The 8,414-nt window shown below is 40.8% G+C and overlaps 1 non-coding gene across 1 annotated transcript; it reads left to right on the forward strand.

The window, feature by feature from the left end:
• The first annotated feature begins 7,463 nt into the window (after positions 1 to 7,463).
• Positions 7,464 to 7,570, forward strand: LOC141589066 (small nucleolar RNA R71). The gene has a single exon (XR_012520020.1). It is a non-coding gene; the product is annotated as a small nucleolar RNA R71 (small nucleolar RNA).
• Positions 7,571 to 8,414: the final 844 nt, after the last annotated feature.

Genomic DNA, 8,414 nt, shown 5'->3' on the forward strand with positions numbered 1-8,414 from the left:
TATAAGGCTTGGCTCTCTTCATTTGTAAGCATGATGTTTTTTTAGTAAAAAGGTTCACCATGTGTGAGAAACTTGTCTCCTTATTTGTGTTGTTACACGAGTAAAAGGCTCAAGAGGTCGAAACGAGTTTTTCGTACCTTGCTTAGACCGAGGACGCGATCCAAAGTTTAAGTCGGATTGTTTGACGCGTATCAAACAGTTCACCCATTGACGTAACTATAGGTCTAGTTACGGCAAATATCCCATTGTTTTCGAGGTCTTCATTGATCTTGAAACAAATATCCCCTTTATTCAAAAACACAAAAACAACCTTACAAAAAATGTCTTCCGCTTCCGCCAAATTCACATCAAAAGTGGTATCAGAGCTTCGGCTCTTGATTTACTTAAATCTAGACGGTCCTAGGCATGTCAAAGCCAAGTTGTTAGTTGAGTTTCCAATTGCTATTGGAATTCAAGGGTTAAACTCAAGCAAGTCGTTTGAGGGTTAATCGGTTTTGCGTCTCAGGAGCACAGTTCTAGTAGCTTGTTATTCAAGGCGTGACGGTTGCAAAAAAAAAAAAAAATTACTGTTCACAGCACGCGGTACTGTTCATCCGCAAAAAAAAAAAAAAAAAAAAAAAAAAAAAAAAAAAAAATTCATTGGAAGGCACAAGAATCGGGACGACGCATTGGAGAAAAAGGGTAAGGCTTGTCAAAGTCAAGACGTTGGTTGAATTTCCAATTGCTATTGGAATTCAAGGGTTAAACTCGAGCGAGGTAGTTCGAGGGTTGATCGGCTTTTGATAATCCATATCTTTGGTCCAAGAATCGGGACGATTCTTTTTAAAGAAGGAGGAATTCATGTGAACACGGTACGAGAACTTTAACGAAAATTCTACGAGAAAATTACCGTATCAAGGGACGCGAAAAATAAAACAAAAACAGTCCGAATAAGGCTTGGGGGCCGTGCAAACCGTGAAGAAAGGGATGAAGAACCTCGGGAAAGACCAAGGCCAAGTGCATGGAACTACCTAGTTTTTTATACCACCTAGTTTTCTTAATCGCCTAGTTTTCTTCCTAGTCTTTTCTAGTTTTCTTCTAAAGTCTTTCCTAGTTTTTCTACACTAGTCAAAACTAATAACTAGGCACCTAGAACTCATGCAAACATTAAAAGCTTGCCTTGGAGCCCAAGCATCATTCGGCCTATATAAGGCTTGGCTCTCTTCATTTGTAAGCATGATGTTTTGAGTAAAAAGGTTCACCATGTGTGAGAAACTTGTCTCCTTATTTGTGTTGTTACACGAGTAAAAGGCTCAAGAGGTCGAAATGAGTTTTTCGTACCTTGCTTAGACCGAGGACGCGATCCAAAGTTTAAGTCGGATTGTTTGACGCGTATCAAACAGTTCACCCATTGACGTAACTATAGGTCTAGTTACGGCAAATATCCCATTGTTTTCGAGGTCTTCATTGATCTTGAAACAAATATCCCCTTTATTCAAAAACACAAAAACAACCTTACAAAAAATGTCTTCCGCTTCCGCCAAATTCACATCACTAGGGTCGTCATTAGTGATGGGGGGATGCATTTTAAGGAAAAGAAACTCACTTCCATACTGTCTAGAGTTGGTGTCCAACACCGGCGTGGTTTGGGGTATCATCCCCAAACTAGTGGTCAGGTAGAGGTCTCTAATCGTGAGCTGAAAGAGATCTTGTCTAAGGTAGTTTCTAAATCACGGAAAGACTGGAGTCTTAAGTTAGATGACACATTATGGGCTTATAGAACTGCCTTTAAGACACCAATTGGTGCATCACCTTATAGGTTAGTTTATGGGAAATCGTGTCACTTACCTGTTGAGCTGGAATGTAAGGCCTGGTGGGCAATTCGTGAGCTTAATTATGATCCTAAATTGTGTGGTCAGAATCGTCTTTTGCAGCTAGATGAATTAGAGGAGTTTAGGCTTAATGCTTATGACAACTCGCGCATTTACAAGGAAAAGACGAAGAGATGGCATGACAAGAGAATCCTACCTCGGGAGTTTCATGTGGGGCGAAGGTCTCATTGCTTTAATGCCCGACGAGACTATTTCCCCGGTAAGTCAAGTCCGGATGGAGTGGTCCATATACGGTGACAGCTGTTACCAAATTTGGATCCGTAGAGCTTGAAGATTCCGAGGGTCATAGATTCAAGGTAAATGGCCAATATGTGAAGCATTACCACGAGACGAGTGAAGCGGACAACCGCGTTGAAGTCTTGCGCTTCGACGAGCTCGACGCGCGCTTAATTGATACCGAAAGGTCGTGCGGGACCTCTTAAACCAGCGCTCTCCGGGAGGCAGCCCGGACTGTTTTATTTGTACTCTTGTTGAACTATTTGTTTTTCTTTAGCTTTACGTTGAACTTTAGACGCTTTTTATGAACCTCTTTTGTACTTTCCTGGCTCTTATGCGTCTTTTGCAGGGTAAAGTACTCGATCGAATGATTTTGTGTTCGATCGAGCACTTTCTGATGCAGCTGTTACTCGATCGAGTGATATGTTCCTCGATCGACCAGACCCAAACCCGTGCTTACTCGATCCAGTGATTCTTCACTCGATCGAACTCTTCCAATACACCGGTTCACTCGATCGAGCTGTCCCAGGCGCTCGATCGAGTAGTTATGACCTCCAGCTGCTGCACGTCTATGAAGCCACTGATTGACTTTCTTTGACCTCCCATGTTCATGGTCGGTTTGGGGAGGTCCCTCCTTAAGACGTTCTGTAATTTTTCCGACTCCGCCTCTCTTTTTCCTTTCAGTTTGCATTTCTTTCCCTATTTTCGGTACAATGAGGACATTGTACGGTTTGGTTTGGGGAGGTATGCATCCATATCTGTGTCTGCATGTTTCATTGCATTTCTGCCTCCATATTTATTATTTTCGCATGCATCGTTGTTTGTTTCATAAAATCCAAAAAATTTTCAAAATTTCATGTTTAATTTGAGTCGGAACGTTTGAACATTGACGCTACTTTGAATCCTTACTTGAGCCCTGCATATTCTTGACATTTAGTTGGCATGATTATGTGCATAGTCTACGAGTTTTTGTTTCCTCCTTACCTGAACGAATAGACTGGATTCACTATGTCGGCAAGCTACATTACATTCTGAGGCTAGAGCTTATAAACTGGTGACATTCATGACCGGTTTCATTTAGGATGTGAGTAGTACTCTCTCTAAGACATGTAACATCAATTTGCATAAGCATGAGTCTAGTCTTCTTAATACCTGTATGCATTCGGTTTGTGGATGGTGACACGTGTTAGGAGAGGCAGTCCCCTTTATTTCATTCTACCCATGAGCCTCACATAGCCAAATTGCCTTCTTGTCCTATCAACTACTTTCTATAATACTTCCTACCCTAGCTGAGCTAGTAACGAGTAGTTCTTGGAATGTTTTATTGCAATATGGTTATTTTATCTGATTTCAGAAGATGGTGGAAAGATTGAAGGGAAAGAAAGAAAAAGAAGAAAAAAAATGTTGAATTGAAAAAAAAAAGAGAACGAAAAGTGCGAAGAAAAAAAAAATGGAAAATGAAGAAAAAATTCAAAATGAAAAAAAAAGAATGAGAATTGCACAATGTTTCACACTCCCATGCCTTATTTATATTTTATGGGGAGTTGACGATTTTTGGTGTTTTGTGAGTTTAGTGCATAATTCGGCACCGTTCATCTTGCTGTTATGAGTACGAAGTTGGGATGCAGTCTATATTTGGATCCGTTGTTGCTAGCCTGGCTATTAACCCCACATATCCAAATTCATTTTAGCCCCTTCTTACCCATTACCTCGCTAACCCAAATGTAAGTCCTCGGCACGTGTCTTGGTCATTAGTATGGTTGGAATGCATATGTACGGTTGTAGAGACTTTATTCATGTTAACTGCATGCATGTTCTTATAGGTCGAGTTAGGTGAGTGTCTGATCCTTTCCTATCTTTCACGTTTATACTCACCTGTGCCTGTTTTTGAGTGACGAGCGACCCGTGAGAGTCCGACATCTTTGAGTCTTGCAGGGTCGACGGTTCAGTAAGCTTGAACATTAATTTAACTCGTTTGCACTTTTCAGTTGCCATTTTGTCATCTTGTTGCATTAAACTGGTTCTAGTGGATGATTTGTAGCTGATGCGTTGGTCCCGTTCCATTGTTCACCCTTAGTTGCATTCATATTTTCTTGGGGACAAGCAAAGGTTTGGTTTGGGGAGATTTGATGCGTGTCTTTTATATAAGGTTTTCACCTCATTTTTACACGCATTTCTGTGCTTTTTATGTAGCATCTGGCTACAAATACCCCCGAATATTCTACTTTGGTCCGTTTATTGTATTTTGCAGGAATTGACCAAAGAGGAGCTAAATCGAGCCTTAATTGTCCCAATCATGGGAAATAAGGAGCCGGAGCTTGGACATTTAACATTCGGAAGACGCGTGAGCTGAGTTCGGGAAGCAATTTAAGTCCTAACATGCCTATATAGCTCGATCGAGTGGTCTACTGCTCGATCGAATGCTCTACACACTCAAGATTGGTCGATCGACCAGTTTAAGGAGTCGATCGAGGAAGTTCTGCAAGCAGTGCTCGATCGAGAGGTTGTTCTAGCTCGATCGAGTGATTTGCGTTCGATCGAGTAATCTTTCTACTCGATCGAGGGGTTTCGTGTGCTTTTAGCTTATTTCCGCCTAATCTTTTATGGGCTTTTGTAATTAGTCCATAGATTAGGTTTAAGACGATTTTTCTAGTATAAGACTGAAGAAGAGTAACTACGTTACTCATCTCTGGAACTTGCACATTAATTTTGGTTCTATTCCTTGTCACTGTTCTTTGGATTTTGCCCTTCTTTTACCTTGCTACTCGGATTTGGATCTCGCGATTGGTATCATCATTCTAATTTTATTCTTAATTCTATCCACTGCTTTAATTCTTCCTCTCTTATTCTATTGCTTGATTCAATCTTATTTAGTTGTTATAATGTTCAATTCCAATTGTCTATTTATTATTATTGTTAATTCTATTGCAATGAGTAACTAATTTCCCTTGCTAAGACTATAGGGGATCCGTAATATGAAGGGAGGATAATCGATTCATTAGGTCAATGCTAGTACTGTTTTAGTTGGTTAAATGCTACAATTAACTGTATCATTCTAATTGAGTCGACGCAATTAGACCTATAATTCCTAGTGATCCTTGACCTGGACCGAAAGGTTGGAAAAGGTAGACTAGTAGCGAACAATAGAGTATTGCAGTAAGGACGAAAGTTAAGCTGTTTACACTTTAGGGTGAATTAAGGACCGAAAGGTGACGTTCCCTACCCCTTAGACCGTATTTGCATTGACCCGAGACCTAGATTGCCTGACCGAATGATTACGGTGAACCGGTTGTCTTAGCTATTTTTCTCTATCTGTTATCTCCTCTTTTTTTTAATTCTCCTTCCCTTATTCTCTTTAATTTAGCAAATCCCAATTATAAACCCCCAACTTGGTTACTTGACGAATTTAGATTTAGCTGACAATTTCCTACCTCTCTGTGGATTCGACCCGACTTCCCTAGCTATATTAGTTAGAGCCAGTTGGTATTTTTGACAGGTACGCGACCGACGTGTCAGAGGCCATCCTTTTCTTCTTTGATTGATTTTGATGAGCTTTGCAAGCTCTCCTTGTCACAATTCACTTGCTCTTTGAATGGAGCATCTTCAGTTTTCTTCTTCCATTGGAGTTCCGATTTCTTCCTCTCATCCTTTCGGCCATAATGATCAATCATGAAACACGGTTCATGCAAACGAGGAGCTCTCATAGTCTTGTCAAGATTAAAGGTTATGCTTTCATCTCCCACTTCTAGAGTGAGCTCACCATGTTTCACATCGATCACCACACCCGCGCTGTGTAGGAAAGGTCTTCCTAGAATGATTGGAATGTTGGAATCTTCCTCCATATCAACAATGACAAAGTCCACCGGGATGAAAAACTTCCCAATTTGCACGGGGACATCTTCCCATATCCCTAATGGTGTCTTCGTCGATCTATCAGCCATTTGGAGTGTGATGTTGGTGCATTTAAGCTCTCCCATCCCCAACCTTTTACTCACTGAGTACGGCATGACACTCACACTAGCCTCTAGATCACATAAGGCTTTGTTGATCGTTGTGTCGCCAATGGTACACGGTATTGAGAAGCTTCCCGGATCCTTTAGTTTTGGAGGTGAACTCCCTTGAAGTATTGCACTACTCATCTTAGTGAAGGCGATAGTCTCAAGTTTCCGGATTGACTTCTTTTTTGTGAGGATATCTTTCATGTATTTCGCATAGGCCGGTACGTGATTAATTAATTCCGTGAAAGGAATCGAGACTTCCAAATTCTTCACAATTTCCATGAATTTTCCAAGTTGGTCGTCAAATTTGGGCTTGGCTTGACGACTTGGAAAAGGAAGTCTAATCACAATGGGCTCCTTCTCCTTGACCCTGTCTTCATTTTTCTTTGAACTTTCTTCTTTTGATGATTCTCCATCTTTGGAGTTTTGCACAATTTCTTCCTTATCACTAGCTTCCACAACTTCATCGTCAACTTGCTTCTTCGGTGCTTCATACCTTGTACCACTTCTCAAGTGAATGGCACTAACCGTTTCATGTCTTGGGGGATTACTTTGAGGTGGTAATTGCCCCTTTTGTCTTTGTGAGCTTGAAGATGCTAGTTGAGTCAATTGGGTTTCCAACATCTTGGTGTGAGCTAGGATGTTGTTGATGGTGGTTTCCTTTGCTTGGCTATCTTTTTGCATTTGAGTGAAAAATTCTTGTTGATTCTTTTGCATTTGGAGGACCGCGTTTTGGACATCAAAACCTTGGTCATTTTGGTGATTGTATGGATTTTGATTTTGGTAACCTTGGTTTTGATTGTAAAAGGGTCTTTGATTTTGGTTTCTCATGGGAGGTGGAGTGTATGTTGTTTGAGGGTTTTGAACATTTTGGCTTTTGTATGAGAGATTTGGATGGAATTTGGTGTTCTCATTGTAATAGTTGGAATAAGGGGTACCACTCTTGTATGCTTGGAAAGCATTCACTTGTTCATTTGTTCCCCTACATTCACTTTGGTCATGTCCCAAAGTTCCACAATTCTCACATATACCACTTGGGATTGATGAAGATGCCGTCATGGCATTAACATGATGCTTTGGTGATTTTGAGACTTCTTCAAGTCTAGCCATAGCTTTTTCAAACTTCAAATTGATTGTGTCAATATGAGCACTAAGTTGAGCACCCAATTGAGTAACGGAGTCCACTTCATGCTTTCCTCCTCTAGTAGCCTTGCGAGGTCTACTATATTGTGAGTTATGGACCGCCATTTCCTCAATCTTGTTCCATGTTTGATTGTCATCAACTTCGGTGAACATTCCATTTGATCCCATGTTGAGAATGTTCCTTGAATCTTCGTATAAACCATTCCAAAATTGTTGTACCAATAACCATTCGCTAAGTCCATGGTGAGGACATGAGCGACAAATTCCCTTGAACCGCTCCCAAGCTTCATACAAAGATTCTTCATCCCTTTGCTTAAAACCCGTAATTTGAGCTCTTAGCATGTTAGTCTTTTCCGGTGGGTAGAATTTTTTGTAGAAAGCTAGAGCCAACTTCTTCCAAGAATCAATTCCGAGAGTGGCCTTGTCAAGGCCCTTCAACCATTGCTTCGCGGTGCCAATTAGAGAAAAAGGAAATAAGACCCATCGAATTTGATCTTGAGGTACACCGGTTTGAGAAATTGCATCACAATAGTCGCAAAAGGTCTCCATATCAGAATGAGGGTCTTCACTAGGCATCCCCCCAAATTGGCTCCTTTCGACTAATTGGATAAAGGCGGATTTGGCAATAAAATTTCCGGTTAAATGTTGTGGTGTAGGAGTACCATTGGGTAGGTTCTCCTCGGTGGGTACGGAATGTGACGAGAATTTAGGCATTGTAGGTTGATTTTGGGTGGTATTGTGTAATGGGTTCTCCTCTCCTTCTATTGCGAAAGGGTTGATGAACTCAATAGTTGGTTGAACAACCTCACTAATACCTCTCAAATTCCTCCTAGCAAGTCTCCTATTGTTTGTTAAGGTTCTTTCAATTTCACGATCAAAAGGTAACAAATCACCTTGTGACCTTCTAGACATGCAAAACATCAAAAAACTTGAAAACAATTAGAACAAACCTTGAGGAGTTTTACTTCCCCAAGGCAAAGAAAAACACAACTAATAACAATGTAAAGAAATCTAAATCAAGAAAACACCGTCCCCGGCAACGGCGCCATTTTTGATCGGTCCGTTTCGTGTTCACAATTAAAGGTATGGTCGTTGGGTCACGTCCGAATCAAAACACAATTAATAGCTTCACAAACAACTCTAGAATTAGTAAAGAGGCAAGTAAGGTCGGATCCCAAGGGACGGG

The sequence above is a fragment of the Silene latifolia genome, chromosome 6 (genome assembly GCF_048544455.1).
Source record: "Silene latifolia isolate original U9 population chromosome 6, ASM4854445v1, whole genome shotgun sequence".
Lineage (NCBI taxonomy): Eukaryota > Viridiplantae > Streptophyta > Magnoliopsida > Caryophyllales > Caryophyllaceae > Silene > Silene latifolia.